This window comes from Bombus huntii, chromosome 8 (assembly GCF_024542735.1).
Source record: "Bombus huntii isolate Logan2020A chromosome 8, iyBomHunt1.1, whole genome shotgun sequence".
In the NCBI taxonomy this organism is placed as follows: domain Eukaryota; kingdom Metazoa; phylum Arthropoda; class Insecta; order Hymenoptera; family Apidae; genus Bombus; species Bombus huntii.
The window spans coordinates 17129985-17150150 of record NC_066245.1 but is presented as its reverse complement, the minus strand read 5'-3'; the positions used below and the strand labels follow the sequence as shown (position 1 = coordinate 17150150).

Sequence of the window (20166 nt, the reverse complement as noted above, 5' to 3'; positions counted from 1 at the left end):
TACGGGGTAGATTGCCTGAACGAATATTTTCGTTTATAAAATTTTGGAATTTATTACTTAACCCGATTGAGAAATAGAACATTGTCATCTAATAATGGTCCTCGTCACAGAAGCGAAGTCAAAAGAATAGCAAAACTCCCATTCACCGCGTTTCCCTCCTATTTGCTGCGCTCGTCGATTGTGCATTATCGTTACTACAAATCAATGCAAAGTGTCTCGTAAACGTGCCTACATCGAGCTTTACCAGATAAAACCATGGTTATCTCGGGCAAGGGGGTTGGTTGATCGTCGTTGGATGACATCTACCCTTTGTACAGAATGGCATCGTTATAATCAATGATACCGAGATTGCATCAAAGAGCATTCATTTTGCGGACAGAGTCATTTTCCCTTCGTTCTACTTGCTTCTTCCTCTACTTTCTCTTCCTCTCTCTCTCCCCTTCCTGTCTCTCTGTTCTTTCCTTTCATCACATTGCGTCGAAATAGGAGGGAGAATTTAGCAGTCTCGCTGGGAAAAGGAAGGAAACGGATCTACGAGAAGGGTTCCGTCTGATGGCGGTAGATGAATGAAGTTAAGTAGATTGGGGAATTGAGGATCATTTTAATGCTTGGTTAAATTGCGTAATTGTGAGTGGTGGTCGCGAGCGCGACGAAGACAGAACTAGGAAGAGAGAAAATGGGAAACGATATTCGACGGTGATTCCTCTGGAGAAAGGACGCGAGAGAAGAAGTGGGGAAATACGAAGTTTGGGTAGGTTGAATCTTGGTGAGGTTCGTATTTACATGAGAAAGAGAGCCAGAGATTTATAACCGGTATTAAAGTTACTTCGGACAAGATGAGGAATGCAGTTTCAGAAATGGAACGAGATAGCGACCACGGCTTCCGATTTTCACGCGCGACCACTGGGTCATTTACTCGATTCATTTGTTTATTCGATATAATTAGCTCATTCTTCGCTGGCCTGTATCGATCTGTATGGATCTTAAACGGCGCGATTAATCATTTTCATAGTATTTAATACGACGGAGGTTAGAGAATTTACAGAATTCGGTGCTTTCTCTTTGAATCAGAAAAATTTTCCTGCTAGAATTCGTGCTAATTATAATTATATATAATCACACTAGTTGTTTTCAGCTTGAAAAACTATACGTCTTAATCTTTGATAATTATAAGTTAATTCTGAGCAAAGGAATTGTCATTGAGTAAGAGATGACTATCGTAGTTCTAACGACTTTAAAAATACTGTTCCCAAAATTTCGTAACAAGAGCGGAGCGTAATCTCGACCTCCAGCGAAGCAAGACGAATCGAGGGACTGTCGCGCGATTACTTCGCCCCTCATTGTCCGGAACACTTATTCCGGCGTAATTACATTTCGCCGCGTGTTTACACGGAGCCTGAAGGAGGATCCAGCGAGCTGCGGAGTCTGGCGGACGTCCGAGAAAAAAAGAACTTACTAATTTACAGGCATACCCGAAGGAATGCAGTACGCTGTTTTTCACGGGGGACGTAAACGAGCATCCCCCGGAGCCCGAAGAATCTTGCACGTGCAATAAACTCTCGTCGCTCTTCGTTGCGTGGCACGAACAGCGGCAACGTGGAGCACGAGGACGAAGGGGTTGGCGGAGAAAGCCTGAGAGCGCAACAAGAGAGATAGAGAGAAAGCGAAAGAGAAAGAGGCACGATGAATTCACGTCGCGTCTTATGAACCCTGTAAACCGACTGCGAGCGACGCTTTAGGGCCCCATCACCCTAAACCTCCTCCCCCGTTGGAAACAAAACACCGCCATAAAGTATCACACGGAGGCTGAGTTGCCTAGAGAGCACGTAGGCCTTTATAAATTTCTCTCGAACTCATCCTGCTCGGTGCTTGCGTCGCGCGGACCGAGGGATATCCAGTTTTTCAAGTATTCTCAGCACGTGCTGTGCGGCTGTTCCCTGTGTGTCGGCCTATGTACTCGCACGAAAAGAAAGAGTGCCTAGTTGCGGGTTGTTCCGGCTGGCAGCCCTCGGTATTTTAAGGGTCGCGCACAGACAATCGCCACTCGAAAGGAGCCTGGAGGTGAGACAGCTCGCTGGAGCATCCTATTCTGCCGAAGGACAGCCTTCTTCCTTCGAACAGAGAAGCCTCGATCCGGTTCGGCAAAAGATAGCCAGCCATATCTGGCTACCGCGTCGTCGAATATCCGCTCTCTTCTCCATTGTCCGCGGATGACATTGTTATCGATGATATCGAGATTAGAGGTTGCCTGATGAATTCAGAGAACCCTCCTGGGATGGCAGCCCCATTCTTTCATTTTCTTGCGGACTTGGGTTCGATAGAGGGTGTCGTCTGGTCCGTTCGAATCATTGAGAAGACCGACCCGACGGATTAGAGTCGTTACGCCGATACGTTAAATCGAAGAACGCGTCGTTAAGAACGGGACAAGAGGGATAGTAAACTAGCGCGGAGCTTGGGAAGCGATTGTTCCTAGGCAATCCGTCTTCCAGATCGTCCTTCGTCTCCTTTCGTGGCTACATCCGAGGACCGAGAATTTCCTTTTTTCGGAGAACTTACTCCGTTGATCCATTCGACGGATAAATGAGAACCGCACCGATTCGTAATCAACCGATGTAGATTAATCGATCAGGGTTGCGATGTGGGCGATGGATCTTGTTTTTTACTTGCGAGAAAAGAGGACCGAATGAATTTAATGCGGTTAAAGTAATTGGAAAATTGAAATTAAAAATACGAATATATCAACTTTATTACAGCATTATGAAAATATGGACAAATTCTGAAGAACTTGTAAAAGTAGCTTCTTAAATACGAACTAGTTCACTTGGGTCACAAAGGACTAAGCAGGTTTAGTTAAAATCCTATTCAGAATCCCTGGAAGGGTATAAAGATTACAATCTTCCTCAAGTTTCTGGACCCGAATACATGTATCTTAACCTATCTCATAGTACCGCAACAAATGTTACTCGTAGTTATACAACCGTAATTGTTTAATTCCCTTTCCAACACTTGCAGACTTATTATTCTTCCTTTCGTTTTTCTGTCTCTCTCCTAACCACCATTCGCAGCTTTCACTAGTTGTATCGCGCACATCGTTAACGCTATCCGACCGCTCTGCGTTTCTAAGCGCGATTTCTATCGATATCCGTGTTTTCCATCCCACCTAGACAATGCCAGCCAGTCGTATCGATACCGTCGGCCGTAATTTCCACTTCGCGCGTCCACCCATCTCGACGAGCTCGTAAATCATTCTCCCGGACAAATTGCCCATCTGGAATCATTTCTGCTCTTTCTACAGAACGAACTCGCCGAGGAAACGTCGACCGCCGCGCGTCGGTTCATCAAACTTTTCGTTCTTTTTTCTCGGAGAGCTGTAAATCAGTCACCTCGAGATCATGATTATCGACGCGCCACGATAGTAAACACATGCTGTACTTGGGAGAAATGTGTAAGTAAAAGTTTGGTTAGATCACAATCTGCTGAAAGTTTATCAGTGCGATGTAACTGTGGCCGTGCTCGGTTGTTTCGCATTTACATGCGATTAGCCGATTCTCGTGATCGCCTGTTTTCATCGGAGTACGGAGAAATGAATCTTTCTCGTTTCAGACGGACAATGGTAATTTTGTTATTTGCTCGATGGTTTAGCCGTTTACTGAGAGAATTATTGGTTTTTAGAGATTGTATATTTGGTCAAAGAGGTATAGCGAGATCGGAAAAATCGACGAGAGTTCGAGTTGATATTTTTCAAGAGTGTTTATGCGACCATTCGCGGAGAGACGCTATCACGAGAAAGCACGTCGACGGGAGTCGTAAATTGATTCGTGGCGTTGATCGTAGATGATACGATAATAGGGAGTGGTTCAATTGAGTTTACACTGAATTAACAGGTATAAATTAATGTTTATTCCAACAACTTTGTAAAGAAGATAGTTACACTGATGCGTATGTACAAGTTAAGTAAGTGACTGATCTAAGGGTAGAAACCCGAAAGATATATGTTGACTATTCTAACGATGAAGAATAAGTGAAGTTCAGTGACGATGCTGTGTCGGAGGAAAGCTAATGATGGGTGTGTCTAGCGCATGGGACCATCGGATTTGTTGATGACAATTTTGGTTAGGAAAGTGAGGGCAGTAGACATTGCTTCTGATTGGATAATAAGAAGGTTGGGGGACAAGGAAGTGTCTTAGCCGCCCTCGATAGAAAGTTGCTAGTGGGAAGCATCATACGCGAGAAAAACTAACTTTCCCGCGTCAACCCGTAGTAGACAATAAACTTTAGAACACGATTTAGTAAAAAGATATTTGTTTGGTCTGAAGGACCTCAGCTATGAAAATGCCAACATTTATGGTGCGTCCTTAAGACTATTGAGAGTACGCGGTAAGGATGTGTAGACATCTGGTTGTCATCTTACCCGCGATGTGTGGCCTGGTTTAGGTAGAGAGTCGTCCGACGTAACAAAGAAGTTGAGACAAATAATTTGAATTATTTTAGGAGATGTAGGGGCCTAGTTTAGAATTGAACAATGTCATTCTACGTCTCTTTCGCAAGAATGCGTCACTCTCAATCTTTAATCTCTAACAATACGGCAGTTATATAATAGTACGGCAATTTAATTGACGCAATAAAGAGGTAACTCCACGTCTCACTAATTTGAAATTCACTTTTTGAAACGTGGTATAAATTCATAGCCAGCTAACATTCGTAGCAATAAAGTTTTACGCTTTTGAATATGAAATCTATTTTTTCTAACCTAACTGTCCTTCTCTCTATTTCGATAAATATATTTTAAATATCAGAAACGTATCACTGCAAACCTTTTAATCGTTACAATAAAAAATGATAAAGATTTGATCGCACGGATTTAGCGAAACATTTTTACAATTTATTATACGATTGACCTGCAACCGGAACAATCTCGCGTTTTCATTTCACAGCCCTGTTTCATTCTGCATTCATATTACGACGCGTTAACCCGCGACACGACGTTCCTCTCAGGCCGGCTGAAATTTTAACGTGTTCCGTTTCATCGGAAACAGTTTCAAGCGGCACGTGGCGATTTCATCGCGCCATTCGAACGTCCCGTATATTCGTTCGCGCTTCCACTCGGAAGGTCCGATAAAAATCGAGCAGCGCTGGAAGGCCGAAGGGAATAATAGGAGTTACGTCCGTGGGAGTGGTCGCAACGTTTTAATTATCACGCTAGCAGATAGATGTAACCCGTTCTGTGTGCGCGCGAATTTATCAAACACCATTTAATCGGATCAAGCGTCGCGGTCGGACCACCTTCTCTTTTTTCCCATCCCCTTCTCTGTCGCTCTTCAACCTCGACCAAAGAACAAAAGTCGAATATTCGCGACAGCTAGGGTTTGCTTTGCACGCCGACAATCACAAACAACGTCACCCCTTTTACACGTTTTCCCCTCTCGTTCTCTCCCTCGTTCATTCTATATTTTATCTTCGTCTGTTTTCAACCCTTCGGCTTTCTACTCTCTGTCGAGTCTCTTTCAACCAGTAGCATTTTCGCTTCCGTTACACGCACCATCTCTATCTTTGCTCGCTATCTGGTTGCTCCACCACCCTTCGCTTCTTTTTTTCTTCCGTTTCCGTGGCCCTTGTTGCTCGCTCGAACTAGACTTCGGCTGTTGTTTGAACGTCACTTCGCGCTTCGCGTTCGAACATTGTTGCTCTTATTGTCGCGACGTCAAACACCGCCATGGTCGATGTGCACAATGTAAACTACGTTCAACGAAAAAGAAGAAAGGAAAAAAGATGGAAAAGAATAGTAGCAAAGTTTACGTATGGAAAAAGGGAAAACGGAGGCGCGGGACGTACGAATCCGGTAGAGTTTGCGGCCCCATGTCACGTCGAACGCTTTGCGAAGTTATTTCGGAGTACGAGAAGATTGTAAACAGTGGCACGAAGAGAAATTGTTCGAGGGAAACGGTTCCGCTGAGAAATACGGATTTACTCTGGCACGAAGCGGATGCGAATTAGTCTAATAAATGTCTCTGAAGCGTGCGAAATACGATGTTATGCGATTTCACTGTGTTTCTTTATTGTTCTAGTTAACGGCAGCTTAACTGTTCACAATGAAAGCAGAGAAGTGAATTTCTATAGAAAAGTAAGAGCGAAGTGATGCGACTTTGGGCTAAGGTTACCAATTACCATAAGGTTACTGAGTAATTTTTAACTCGATCTCATACTTGCTAGGACAAAAATAAGCGTTAGGTACAATTTTAAATTTAAACGAAGAAGTTAAATTAGAATATTTAACTCTGCGCAGGCATCCACATCTTCCACATTTCCGTAGACAAACTGACTCGTTTCTGTACGAGTCTAATATTTTTTACCATTCGAGGTTTTTTAAAAATCTGAAAGATTCCGAGATATATTCTTATCTACGTCTCTACTATCACATATTCCTACACCTCAATTAATCTTTCTCATAACTAGTCTGAAAAAATCTCAAACCGCGTTTATCATACTTTATTACCTCGTATGCTTGCAGAATTTCGAAAACACGGTACATCTTTCGATATACTCATCATCTGTGCTATGACGATACCATGCAAAACTTTCCATCGAACAACTTACAGGTGAAGAATAAATAAAAGTGCAGCCAGGGTGGGTTTGCGAAAATACATTTTCGTTGATTCGGCAACCGCCGCCGTATTCGGTGTCGTCGCTTGTCTAATGCTTCGAGAACTCGCAGACTGGCTCTCTGATGGTGTTTTTCCGCATTGCCGACGAGAGTATGCAGTGTGGACCGGTACAAAAGTTGCTGGTAAAACTTACCTACCGTGGACCAAATACGGTCTATCCGAAATCGCTGCCACTTCCACTGCACCTATACATGTACCTACATATATTCTCTATATATACATATATTTTCTGTATACATGCATATACATATAGAGAAACAAGAGTTTCAGGCAAGCAAGCAGCAGCGTTCTGAAAAGGGTGAGAGATGACCGAAGAGCGTGTCCGTGGAATTGCGGCCCGCATAGCAGAGTCAAAGCCGTGCGCTGCGCTTTCGGATCCTGCTGGACTACCGCCTTTGTACGTTTGAGGTTTCGCGGCCAGTAAAAACTGTGGGCAAATCGAGGGGTTGGCCCGGTGTGCCGGATGACTGAAAGGGGCTGAGGGGTTGCTAGTTCGAGGGTTGGCCAGGTCACGATGAAGCTTTTCGTGTATTTCGCGAACCGACTGAACACCGGTAGGGTCAAACATTGGCTTAGATCTACAGGCAACCGCCATTTCTCGTCAGAGCTGTGGAAATGGTTGTTTCAGAAAATCGATAAAAAACTTCTCTGCACGCTCGAATAATATTAAGTGGTACGCAGATTGTCTTTTTATAGGACATGATTTGAGTTTTTTAATTAATTCTTCAATATTACGGGAAGATTTGGAAAATCCCTAGCTAGGAAAGATTGTTTTTCAGAAAAATATCATGCAATGCTATTATGAGCGAAGAAAGAGTAAAATTGGACCGAAACATTGAATTAATAATTTAAACGTTAATACGGATTCTTCCAGTAAAACTTGAACGATGAAGTATTGCGAGAAAGACGTACAAGAAACTCAATTTCTTGAAAAACTCGAGAAACTTACAAGCAAAATTTCTTCGCTGTTTGAAAATTGAAGAAGAGCGCGGTTTGTTGTTACCAGAATTAGTCACGGGAAATTAAAAAATACTATCGAAGTTTTTGTTTCTCAACGGATGGAAGGTTGGGGCATTTGACGGGCATAAGAACGCGGAAAGAAGCTATCGTTTCGGGTCCCGGGATAAATCTCATTTATCAGCGAGAAAGATTTCCAGAATTCCCGGGGTGTAGAAATCCCTCTCGCGGAAGAAATTTTTCTCCAAATGTTCCGCGTGGATATTGCACGCGAGGTCGTGGAGGAAACTCGGGGAAGTCCGCCCGATGAAAAACGAGGGAAAGAGAAAGAGTAAGAAAGAAAGAGACAGGTCGACTTTCTTTCGCTTGATGCGAAACAGCTGGCAGAATCTGACATGGAACAATCCAGTTCCACTAAGTTTCGAGAGAACGCTCGCCAACACATATAAAGACAGAGCGTGGTCCTCAAGGATGAAATCGAAGCGTACGAGCTGCATCAAGCCCGTCCGCTTTGATTCACAGTGCCGCGAATTACAAATAAGAAACTACTGGGAAGAAAAATAACGTTGAATCGAGGGTCGTGAACGTAGAAAACGGGCAAACACCGTGAAGAAACTGGCGCAGGGACGATATCAACTCGTGTTGAGCCAGCATCAGCGTGCTTGCGGCTTAGAAACTGGAACGAAGAACACAAGCGACGTATAAGGATCCGCTGTCGTGTCACAGACAGCCGGATACGGAGGATTTCAGCCCGTTCAAAGCTACATCAAGTTGCACGCTGCTGACTGCATCCACATGTTTCCACAATATCCATGGAATAGGGGGTGGAGGGCGGTGGTTAGGCTACCGACACGAGATTCAGGTCCCAGGAACACGATTGTTGCATTATTCGAGGGCCGCAGCTTTCGAACTTGCGGCGTGGAGCTTGCGACGGCCTCGTTCCACTACGAAACCGCGATGAAAGAATTAACCTCTTGAATACACGCTACCCAGGACTGGCTTTTAGTCGTTGCTCCTGTTCTGCTTTCGCAGTTTCTTGCCCTTTTTTTCCTCGCTCTTTTCCTGCTTGCTCGTTTTCAGCAATGCTTCGAATCTTTTTTCCTTCGCTTTCTCGCAGGTTTTATTTCCTCCTTCTCATCTTTTTTCTCGGGGCTTTTTGCTCCTTCTCTTTGACCATTTTTCCTCTCGTGGCCAGGAAATCGCGAAACGAGCAGCCACGAATTCTATTCATCAAATTTTATGCCGCAAGTGACGCATTTTGGTCTTAGAAACAAGTTAGCGATTCTCGGTGCCGCGCGTTTTCAAACTTGACGATTCTTCGTCGAGCTTTTCGGTATTCATCTTTCGCGCGCTGCTATTCCGCCTATTTGTGTTGGAATTTTAATTAACAATTGAATATCCGCGAGGACATCGGTCTTATTGTGTACAATTATCTTTCCTGGAAGTTCTTTTGCATTCATTTACGTAGACAAAGTGGTTGCTAGAAATACAACGATAAAGCATATTAATGCGATTAGAAAGTAATACGAAAAATAGCTCGTAATTACCTTCGATCTGAGAATATCGTCCACCTTCTAGAATTATCACATACTAACCACTTAGAATACCGGTATGAATCTTTCAAAAATTTGAAAATTTCAACATATATTTAAAAGTTAACTTGCCAAGCAATAAAATTTTAACACACGTATCGGTAGTTAAACACCGAAGTTGAAGTAATTACTTCAAGAAAAACTCTACATCTTTTCTTTCGTATATCCGTGACCTGAACACCGCTGTTACAAAGAAATTTAGTGAAGCAAAAAATTATAAATAAGGAGAGGTCCATATTATTGTGCTCTTGAATATAAATGTTGTTTTGGGTTACAAGGTCTAGAAACAAAAGAACTATTAGTAGATTGTTATTGCTGTTTCTTGTAGCCTCTAGCTAGAGTTACACACTATGGTTAACTTTTTCTAGTAATGCCCTTTGCTATAAATATATAAACGTGCTCTCTATCATATTCTATTATATTGTAACACTGAAAGAGCGAGGATCTGGATCAGCATACACTGTACCTGTACTTATACTTGTACGTATACTTATTTCAACATATTTTTCTATTACAAATTCATCCACTCGCTCCTCTATCAGTCAACCTCGACAATAACCCATATGAATATCTCTGCATAGAAACATCGGCTACCATGACTATCGTTTCCACGATGCGATTCGAGCTGTATTCGAAACATTATCGAGCGAACGATAATATACATGAGCGCAATTTATTCGACGCGTTCTTCGTTTCTCTGCTTTAATAGACAGCGAGAGGGACGTCGTTGCCTGGTCTAGGGTAGAATCGTGACGCGAGGCGTAGCAGGGCGAGGGTTGGCGTTTCGGTGAACAATCAGAATTCCAGCAGGAAGAAGAGAACAGTGGCGTTTACGCCGGGAGAGGTTGCCGAGCCTCGACGTTTCATTTCCGCCGACAGGACGGAAGTTTCCTTTTCCGTATGGAAGAGTTTGTCTCTCGCTTGCCGCGGGCCAAAGTGGGCAAACACGAGCAAAAGAGGAGAAAAAGGAAAATGGCCGTGAGAGGTTACGGGCGTACCGGAGAAGATTCACGGAGCAAAAACAACCGACTTAAGGAGTTTAAATATACGTTGGAAATTAAGGCTACTTGTACGCAAACGCGCGAGCCCGAGTCGTTTCCTCTTCCTCGTTCTCTTGCTGATTTCTTCCTAATGGCGTGCGATTAAAATGTAAAGAAAAGGGGTGAATGTGAGACTATACGTTCGTCGCGATTAATCACTTCTCGCCGGTGATTCAATGCCAGAGAGCTGCTTCGTAGAAATTCTAAAATATTAAAGGTATAGAGGTTTTTCATTTTCTTTTTAGCATATATCTCATTTGTCGGGGAACTGGTTGAAATATTTCTACTGATGTTGGGAGGGAAGCTTAACGATGACTTTTTAAGCCAAAGTTTAGGAGTATTATTTTTCTAGCAACAGAGTTGAATTTGTAATACGATAATGGCTACAAAAAATATTTGCGCACTATTGTAGTTTTACGTATTAATTAATTAGATTCAAGTATATGGTAGTACTTTCATACGATTACAGAAATTCGATATTAAGAAAATAAAATGTAGAATCTAGTAAAAACATCTATCATTGCAAAGTGACAATGTATGAAAATGCTTTTTTCTAGCTTAGTGCTAGAATTACGTTCTGAATGCGAGATGCGAGATTCGTAGATGTAAATATTATATATAAATAATAATAAATGAAATACGAATGAAAGTATTTTTTTAATATTGTAATTAAATATTTAAGTACCCATGCTTCAGAAGTTAAAATTGATGAAAATATCGTAGTTCCACTAATAGAGTTGGATTTTGGAGATAATTTCGTACTAGCGTTAGAATTTAGATTTCGAGAGTGGTTTTTTTCTGAATAATGACGAATGGCGTTCTGACACGTGGCTAGCGTGTAGTTTCAGACTCGGAGCAACGGCTCAAAATAGGCACACTATGAGAATATCCTCGTTTGTATTGGTAGCCGCACATATATCTTTATGCCACGCCCAGTACGACCTGGAAGTGGCTATTGAGACGCACTTAGTGATTCATCTTTTCTTTCTTCGTTTTTTATTCTTCTTGGGGGCAGAAATACAACGACAGTCGATTAATCTAAATGAACCAGGCAAGACGAATGGCCGAACAATCGGAAAAAATTACGTGAGAAATTAACAAATTTTGCTTTGTGTGTTTGGTATTTCTATCGTGTTGTTTCTTATTAGTGAATATTTATTGTCTTTAAACAAAATAGTTAAGAAAGCATTTTTTTAAAGGCAATATTTATGACTTTTAGTTTTGACATCTATATAATTTAATATGAATAGAAAATTTGTTAGAAAAATTACTTTATATGAAAAAAAAATAATTTATAGAAGATGGGAAGTTGTCACTTGAATATTGATATCAATATCGTCATTTCATTTATAAAATACAAATATAATTTAGACTTTAAAGCCAAATAAAAATCCTGCTTTCCACTCCAAGTTTCATGACTTTAGAAATATTTGTGCAATGTACTTGTTGGTCCAAAATACACACCGCTGCCTAGTGACTAATAATGGCAATTTGTTCGTATCACATGGTTAAAACCCACCGATTGCATCTCATTTCGCAGTAAGTGGTTCTGAATTGAGGCAAACGGGTCGAAACGAAGGTGAGAACATATTACCTCGTGAAAAAGTGTCGCAATGTCCAATGGATTGACCTTTGGCTCGCCTCCTCGTTCATAGCTCGACCGAGCCATAGCAAATGTAATCATTGTAAATCTAACGGTCGATCATCTCGAGCTTAAAACTTGAGGAATAAATCTATATCACCACACGTTTAAGTATCTAGATTTTTATCGTCTTTGTTATCGAATTGAATTGCTTTTTAAGTCACAAGGATATTTTAACTTCTGTCATGAATAAGATATTATTAGAATTTATGCTGTTTTATTTGCCATTTCATACATATCAAGATAAAGTATTTGCAGCAGTTACTACACTTACATACGTACTGCATGTTCTCGAAATTGAAGTAACCTGCATTCTTTTAACCCTTTACACAAGTGATACTACGTGTTTATTTTTGTAAATGCAGACATAATCTTCTGCTAATTTTTTATTTATTTTTAATCTATTTCTGTTTCAATTCCTTATTCATTGTATAATCCATCTTTTTATTTATTTTCTTTGTTTACTTTTTATTCGTTCTTCATTCGAGCGTTTTTGTTCTCTTATTTTCATTTCACATTTTCATTTCCTTTATCCTTGATTTACGTGCACTTAAGGAGATCAATTCCGTTTTTCAGTTACACATCCGCGAGTACACAGGTTTGTAAACCGTAGATGAGAGAGTAAACGGATCAGTGAACGTGATACGTTAATTGAAAGTCAGCATTTTGTTCGCCATGACAATTGCTCAATGAATTGGGAATTCATGATCCGAAACAGTTTGTTCCAATGTTCTGTTGTAATATACGTTGTTTCTCGATCATTCTTTCTTGTTCGCCTATTACGAGCAGTTACGCTTTTCGATAGGTCATCGCCAATAGTTTATTACCGACCGATAATTTTTCTCTTAACCTTTTATCGTGTTTCTTCATATTTTACTTGTGTTAATCTCCTTTTACTTATCACAATTAATCGCGCAATTAGAGATAAATATCCAGTTCATTTATTTATTTGTTATAATCCTTACTTTTCGACTTAGGATGACCACATCATAATTACATTTACATTTTAAACTGAATATCCTGCTTATTAGTGCAGAATTTATCGTGAAAATATCTGCTAAATATATCCTGTTTTCAGATTATCTTTTTATGAGATATTATTTTTAGATTGTAGATTATTGTTTCCAATGTATATTTAAACCAATTTAATTTAAGTGGAAAGCTATTATAATAATTTAGTAGAATTAGAAACGATAAAATAGGTTATGAAAAGTACAATTTGATTGCTGTAACATTGATTGGACGATAGATGAGGTAATTTTTAGGCAGACTTCTCAGATATTATAATACTTCTGTTACTACTGAAGTGTAATTGGGACATATGATCTTACTATAAATTACCTTTAATATATTCTTTTTCCAAATTTCAATGCCATAATTTCTACCATTGTATTATCTTGTTCAGTATAAAAAAATTCCATCTTTTTCGCATTCGACATTCTGTTCATGGTTGTTTCTACGTTACACATAAAACTAGGTTATATCTGTTAATTTTCCAAAAACGAAAACTTTGTCACAACTTTTTACCATGTAATATATAACTATCAAGAAACTGTTACTTAAAGCAAAATAATTTCTTTAATACTACACAGGTCTAGATTCCACGTTCCAAAAGTATACTGTTTTGGAATCCATCTGGCGCGGAAAGTCGAACGATAGAACGAACCGTTATGCCTTTGATCCTCGAAATTGGCCACAGTCCGGTGATCCACGACCCAACTTCAAATTCGAATAATGCCTAGAACCTTTTGCTATCACTCCGTACAAGGGTCATTGGGGCTAATAGAGTAGGTTGCAGCGGACGACCAAGTCACGCCAAGTTTAGCAGCGTGGAATCCAGCCCAAACACGACCGAAATAAATACTAATCGCGATTCTTAATCAACGGATCCCGGTCTCTATATATAAAGACCGTAATTCTGCTGCTGCCAAATCGCTTCGAGCCTCGTGGATTATTTAAAGTAAAACTTGTCACACCGCTGGATTTACGAGCTCTTCCTATACCAAACCTCTCTATGATTTTCATATTGGATAATCAGAAACGGTAATCGTCGCTCTATAATACTTTACGAACTGATGATTACTCAACGATGCTTTAAATACTCCTTTTCTGTTTCATTATTTAAAGACAACGTCACTATGCGCATATATCTTACTATTTCTAGCCATATATTTGTTTTTCAATAAATAAGATTGAATCAGAGAACCAATTGTACACATAGTTCTTTAGAAACTTCATAATTCTTTAGAATCTTCCAATGATGAAACTACTTTTAAGCTTGTCTGCTATAATCATTAGAATTAATCATCGAGATTAAACTTACCATTTCAGGGAATAAGTCAAAGAACCAGCGTATGTATATATTTACAATAAAGAGGAGCATTCTACGTTTTAATATGTTGTAACTGCCCTTCGTTATTGATAATAACGGATAGCGCATCTTCGTCGCACAAATGTGATTCGAATGGTTTCAGCTGCTCGCGGATCGAGCGTATAAGTGCTCGACGTCCGTTTCCCGTGCTTGTGACGTGGCGAGTTGAGGCCTCCCCTTTGCTTCTAATTATACGTGACCTATGTTTGGACACCGGACCGATACTTTCTGGCATTGACAGTACCGTTTCCTTTCCTCTCTCTCTCTCTCTCTCTCTCTCTCTTTCCCTCCCTCTCTCTCTTTCCCTCCATCTCTCTTTCTCTCTAGTGGAACGTACACGTGATGCGACCAAGCTCGTTTCACGATATCGTTTCGCAACGAATTCATTGAATCCGCAGCTTCGTGTTCGACGGATATTCCGTGAATGGAAATTTATATTGGATACCGGTGGGATGACGGTCGACGATTGTTCCACCCTGCGAACCAACGTGATCGCGCGAGGGGAGACAGACTTCGGGCGATTACCGTGATAAATTTGACTTGAAAATTTCATACCGCCGGATGGAAATGGGGGAGATATCCGAGCTTCTATCGGTCGCTCGTTCGTACTTTGAATTTGGCCCTGCGATCGCTTCCCAAGCGGTTCCTTTTTCGGTTACAGCGAATGGAATCGAATTTTATAGGCCGCTTAAGTTAATTGAAGAATTATTTGTTCGAAAAGTTCTAGCTTATCATGTAAGGTTGTTCGGGTTATACGAATCGAGATATTCGATATCCCGAATCATAATCGGCTCGATTTTAGGTGCCCTTTGTATTCACCACTGAGTTATTTTGCGATAAAATTTCATTCGCGCGAAACTGTGAATGAAATATCTCATATATTTATTTTTAAATATTTACGACTTTTCGTTTGAAAAAATAAAGGTAAACAATCTATTAGCATTTGTTAAATTGTTGGAATTATTTTTGTCTGGATCAAAGATTATCAATCTTTGATTAGACGGATATCTATGGATAATCTATAGATATGTTATCAATATTGCCAAAGCTGCACCATTGAAGAGTAAAGGCAATCGAAGGTGCGTAATTTAAGCTCTGACATTTTTTCTTAAACATAACGATAATCCCGTCGAGATTGCCATAGTATTAGAACGAAGTATTTGTCTGTAGAACTACGTCTCTGGAGCGCGATGAAGGTAACTCGAATACATGATGGAACAGATCCTGATTCTATATCCAGGGCCCCTGGAGTACGCGATCCAGATATCGATGTTAAGGATGAACAGCGATGTAGAGGGAAGCGGAGGGAAACACGGGAAAAGATTACTCAGCAGAGCCTGTGCGTAGATGCTCGAGTTAACCTCCGTTAACCCCGACCGTCCGGTCTCGTTGAATTCAATGTATCGGTGACGTCAAAACGTCGGTTTAATTCGACCGTATCGATACGAATGTCTGCACGACCCATTAATGCTAGTGAAACCAGCCCGTGTTTCGAGAAATATCGCACAATGAAGATGTATACCCGTGGAAACGTGTATCTGCTCGTTGAAACGTTGACGAGTATCCCATGTGACATGTATCGCGTTGTAACGATAAATTGAATTTTGTAACGATACCATGATATAGTAGTTGGTGATATCGTATACTAATCGAAATAGCCGGTTTTGCGTTTGTGGATATATCAAGTTGGAACGAATAGTAGAATTGGCGAATTTACAATAATAGTCCATCGCCGTGTTTGTTAATAGCACGTGACAAAGGTTTTAATATGCAGATTGATATATCTTCTATTGAACTTTGATCGTGTGAAATTGGTATGATTTCAATTATGGGTACTATGAATTAAAAGGTCGAAATTATAATTCAAGGCTCGGTGTCATAAAAACGAAGCAGTCGCAAATCATTTATATTTTTAATTATTACACTATCTCTGTTTATTTCGTTAAAACGAAAAAGCCCTGGCTCAATTCGTAGCTTTCATTCGCCTAGAACAGATCACCAATTAGCAGTTGTTGTAATCCCTAAAAAAAATCCAAGATCGAATTGCAGTTGGCAGAACAATTTTAACCAAACTAACCAGCTTGATACACCGAATTGTTGAATTACAACCGTGTGGTCGTTACGAATTCGACTATTCGACGGATGAACAGTAACACACGCAGAATGAACGACCGGAAGAGGGTGAGTGAGAACGGGTGGCGCGGAAAACGCGAATAAAAACGAAGCGTGCGTCCGGTTAAATCGGATTAAGAAATCGAGCCTGGATATTGCATTTTTGATCGGGTTCTGTCGGTCGAGTGGTCTCCGCGGCTCGTAACAGTTCGGGCTTTCCTATTGGATTGAATTATTAAATTCAATTTTTCGAGTACTGAGAGATTTGAATTATTAAACCCAGCCTTGAGTGCGGAGACTTTCTTTACAATCGCGGCTGCCGTATGCGCCCTTTTCTACTTTTCGCCTCTTTCCCCTTTCCCTTTCGCCCCTCGATGTCGCTAACCAATCCTCTGTTCCCTCGGTTTCGAAGCCGGTTACGCGGCTAATATCGTATCGCGCCATTGAAAATGAAACCGCGGTCGCTGCGAGGAAATAGGAGAGGAAGAGAAACGGAATCCGCACGATCGTACGAACCATCGTCGATTCCCGGAGAATTTAAGCGAGACACACTCCGACTATCGAAACGATCACGTTGGATCTCTCTTCCCCTCGGCTTCTCGAGGGATCGTCGGGTTAGGGGTCTCTCTATCGGGGTTCATTCACGGTGTTGGAAATCGAAAAACGCTCGACGCTAGAAACTCGGATATTTCCACGGCCGGGACGGCCATAATATCGCTGCCGCGGAGATATCCTGCGGAAGTCCTCCGTTCCTATTTCTCTCGTTCACATTCACGGCCATCGAATCCGGTGTATCGGCAGAAATCGCTTATTCCCCCGGTTATACGTCGTTCGCTTATCTTACTTCAATCGTGAATCGTTGCCGATCTTCTTCACGATTTTCTGTCATTATTATTGCCGCCATTCTATTTCTACCGCATAAAGAAGGAAATATAAAGAACGAGTGTGTGAATCGCAAAACGACGAATTTTAATCGGTGCGCTTCCGATCGCCGAATTAAACGTTCGATGTTTCACTAGGCTTTAGTCACACGTCATTCTCTTTGTTTTCTAGCAGCGATGTAGTGTTTTGGAGTGGATTGGGTGAAACAAGATTTGTCGACAATGAACCAGTCAGTGTCTGTTACGATGTATGTCGTGGTTTTTTTGTTACATCGGTCGTTGTACGGTTCCGCGTGCGCAAGTTTCGAAGTCAAATGATTCACTGGCATGCACAAACATTGCATTGTTTTGTAATAATTCGTTTATTCTTTCGTGAACAGGAATATGCGAACGAAGCGAGATTGTTGGCCGGTCAAATAAATTGGGAAATATTGCCGAGCCGGAGTTCAGGTAGGATCGTTCTTTTGTCGTGCTTTTATCGGTAGACGGATCCGATCAACGAACGTTCTCGTTGTTTCGATTTTAATCTGTAATCGACCACGCGAAAGAGTTAAATTGCTCGGCTCTATAAAATTCCCCGGATCGAAACAAGGGGTGAAACTCTTTTGTCCACGGTGAACCGTGATATGATTCGATAATAAAAACCGTATACACGATGATGAGGAATGATATAATAATTTTATGAATATTGAATACGGTTTGTGTTGTTTTCATGAATTGATGAAACGAATGGCTGCGATGGGTGAAGGACGATTTCTAGATGATGGAAAATATTTTGTTTGCAATGTATACAACGTAATTTCATCCCCAATAGAAATTCTGATCGATAGATTTTGGATATTTATGCAGATTTATATTTTTACGTTTATCGATGATGAAGTAGAGCTCAAATAAAAATATGCATATTGACGTTCGCAATTTAACGAGCGATTTTGTGAATTACAAATCCGTTAAAATCGTCCCTAGTTTAAAATTACAACACGATTGTATGAACTCGATTTTTGATATAATAACAAACGGTATAAACTACAGAACATCGCTTCGGCCCAAATTCAGCGTCAGACATTAAACCTGCCACTCCTATCTATTTCTACTATCTATTCCTGTCTCATTAATTATTCATTGTTGACCGACTCCTGCCATTCCAGTTATACCGCAATAATACTTATTATTATGGAAACTAAAGATAACCAAAACCACGTCACACAAAAATACCCATCTTACAAAGAAAAGAGGACTCAAGTCAAAGAAGATCCTGTAGATAATTGCGCATTTACGAACGGTTTCAAGTTCCATACAATATCGATGATTTCCCAAGGATTTCAATCCTCCGTCGTCTATCTTGAACGATTCTAGAAAGTACTATTATTCACCAGAATATAACGTGACGGAGTTTCCATCGGAAGGTAGGACGACGTGGCCCCTTAATAGTGTCCGGCTACATAAAATAGACAAGACGAACAGAAAGAGAAAGAAAAGGAGAGGGACGTATCCCGATGGAAACGTGCACCAGAGGATCTTTACTGGCTAGTTTTCCGCGCGATTTCCCGCGAGAAAACGAGGAAGGATTGAGGGTCCGAGATTGGAGCGAGACGTCCGCGTTCGGCTGGAAAGCGAGCATTCCTCGAGTCGAATCGAGGATAGGGGATCGTGGAAGAAGTCGAGAAAACTCGGTCGGGAGCTTCTTAACTCGAAGCCGATGCGCTGAAGGTGCCAGATCACCGGGAAAAAGGGAAGACAGAGGGAAAGGAGAAGAAAGGCTGGCGAGGACCGTATAAGTGAGACGTGGAACAGTGGCTTAGCGTCGAGTATTATCGTATGAGAATCTCTCATCGGATCCAATAGTTCGAGCGCGCGGATGTGGAATAAAGCTCATCAAGGATTCAGCCCGCAATCCGCATTCGATGAATTAAAGATGTCGCCACGAGTAACAAGAATGAAATCTTCGTACCGTTTCTCTTCCGTTCCTCCGCGTTTCTCTTTTCTATTCTCCCGCTTCCGTTTCCTTTGACTCCTTTTTTTTCTCCCCCATTCTTCTTTTTTCGACGGACTCCTTTCCTAAAGTCCACGGAGTCGATAGGACGAAGTTCGGCCGCCCCGGCGCGCTTCCATCGGAGGAAAAAATCCACGATTAGAGAAATTTAATTCAGATTTATCAGCTGGCAGGTGCATCCTCTTGATTGGCTACGTGAAAGATTTAGCTGGTCGTTTGTCTTCTTTAATTTCGTGTGCCTTTTGTTTAATTTTATGCTACGTCGAAGAATTTCCGCGGATCGTTCTGTTTTCTCTGTTACGCGAATGAATTTGTACAAAGGGAAAGAGATGGAGGATATGAAATCGTAAGAATGTTAAAGAAATTGAGATTGGATATTCCATCGATGAAAAGAAATAGAATATCTTATTTCACCAATGGTAGGTACATCGAACCATTTAATACATATCTGATCAATGCGCGACCGCTATTCATTGGCTTAGTTTAAGAGCGCAATTGTGGAATCGCCGATGCCAAGTCTATTCGATCATAGGTATTCATCAACGTTTTACACCGCGAGAGGAGCAAAATGCATCGGAAAATGGGTTAACCGCGAAACAGACGCGAATAGGGGTGGCGAATGGACAAATATATAGATGTAGAGATGGCGAACGTTCGTAAAAGGGGAACGATGCTATATGAAGGCTGTGGACGAACCGAAAAAGCGCACTAGATAGGGTGAACGATGATGGAAAGGTGGTGGAAGCGCACGAGGGGCTCGATCAACGAAAGCGGAAGTGTCGTGGCGCAAAAGAGCGGTATCAGGGCAAAGTGTCAGCAGAAAATCGCGCGACTAACGGCACGGCGTGGGTAAGATAAAGATAGAAATACTCGTTAGAGGAACGGTAGAACAGAGAGATAGAACGAGCGAACGCCT

General features: G+C 41.2%; 1 protein-coding gene and 1 long non-coding RNA gene across 7 annotated transcripts in view; both read left to right on the top strand.

Annotated features, from left to right (window-relative positions):
* LOC126868420 (RNA-binding protein Musashi homolog Rbp6) overlaps positions 1 to 20166 on the top strand; it is a 773477-nt gene that overhangs the window by 297224 nt on the left and 456087 nt on the right. The gene's annotated exons all lie outside the window — the stretch shown is intronic.
* Positions 11062 to 14288, top strand: LOC126868432 (uncharacterized). Its single transcript, XR_007690606.1, has 2 exons — positions 11062 to 11337; positions 13486 to 14288. It is a non-coding gene; the product is annotated as an uncharacterized LOC126868432 (long non-coding RNA).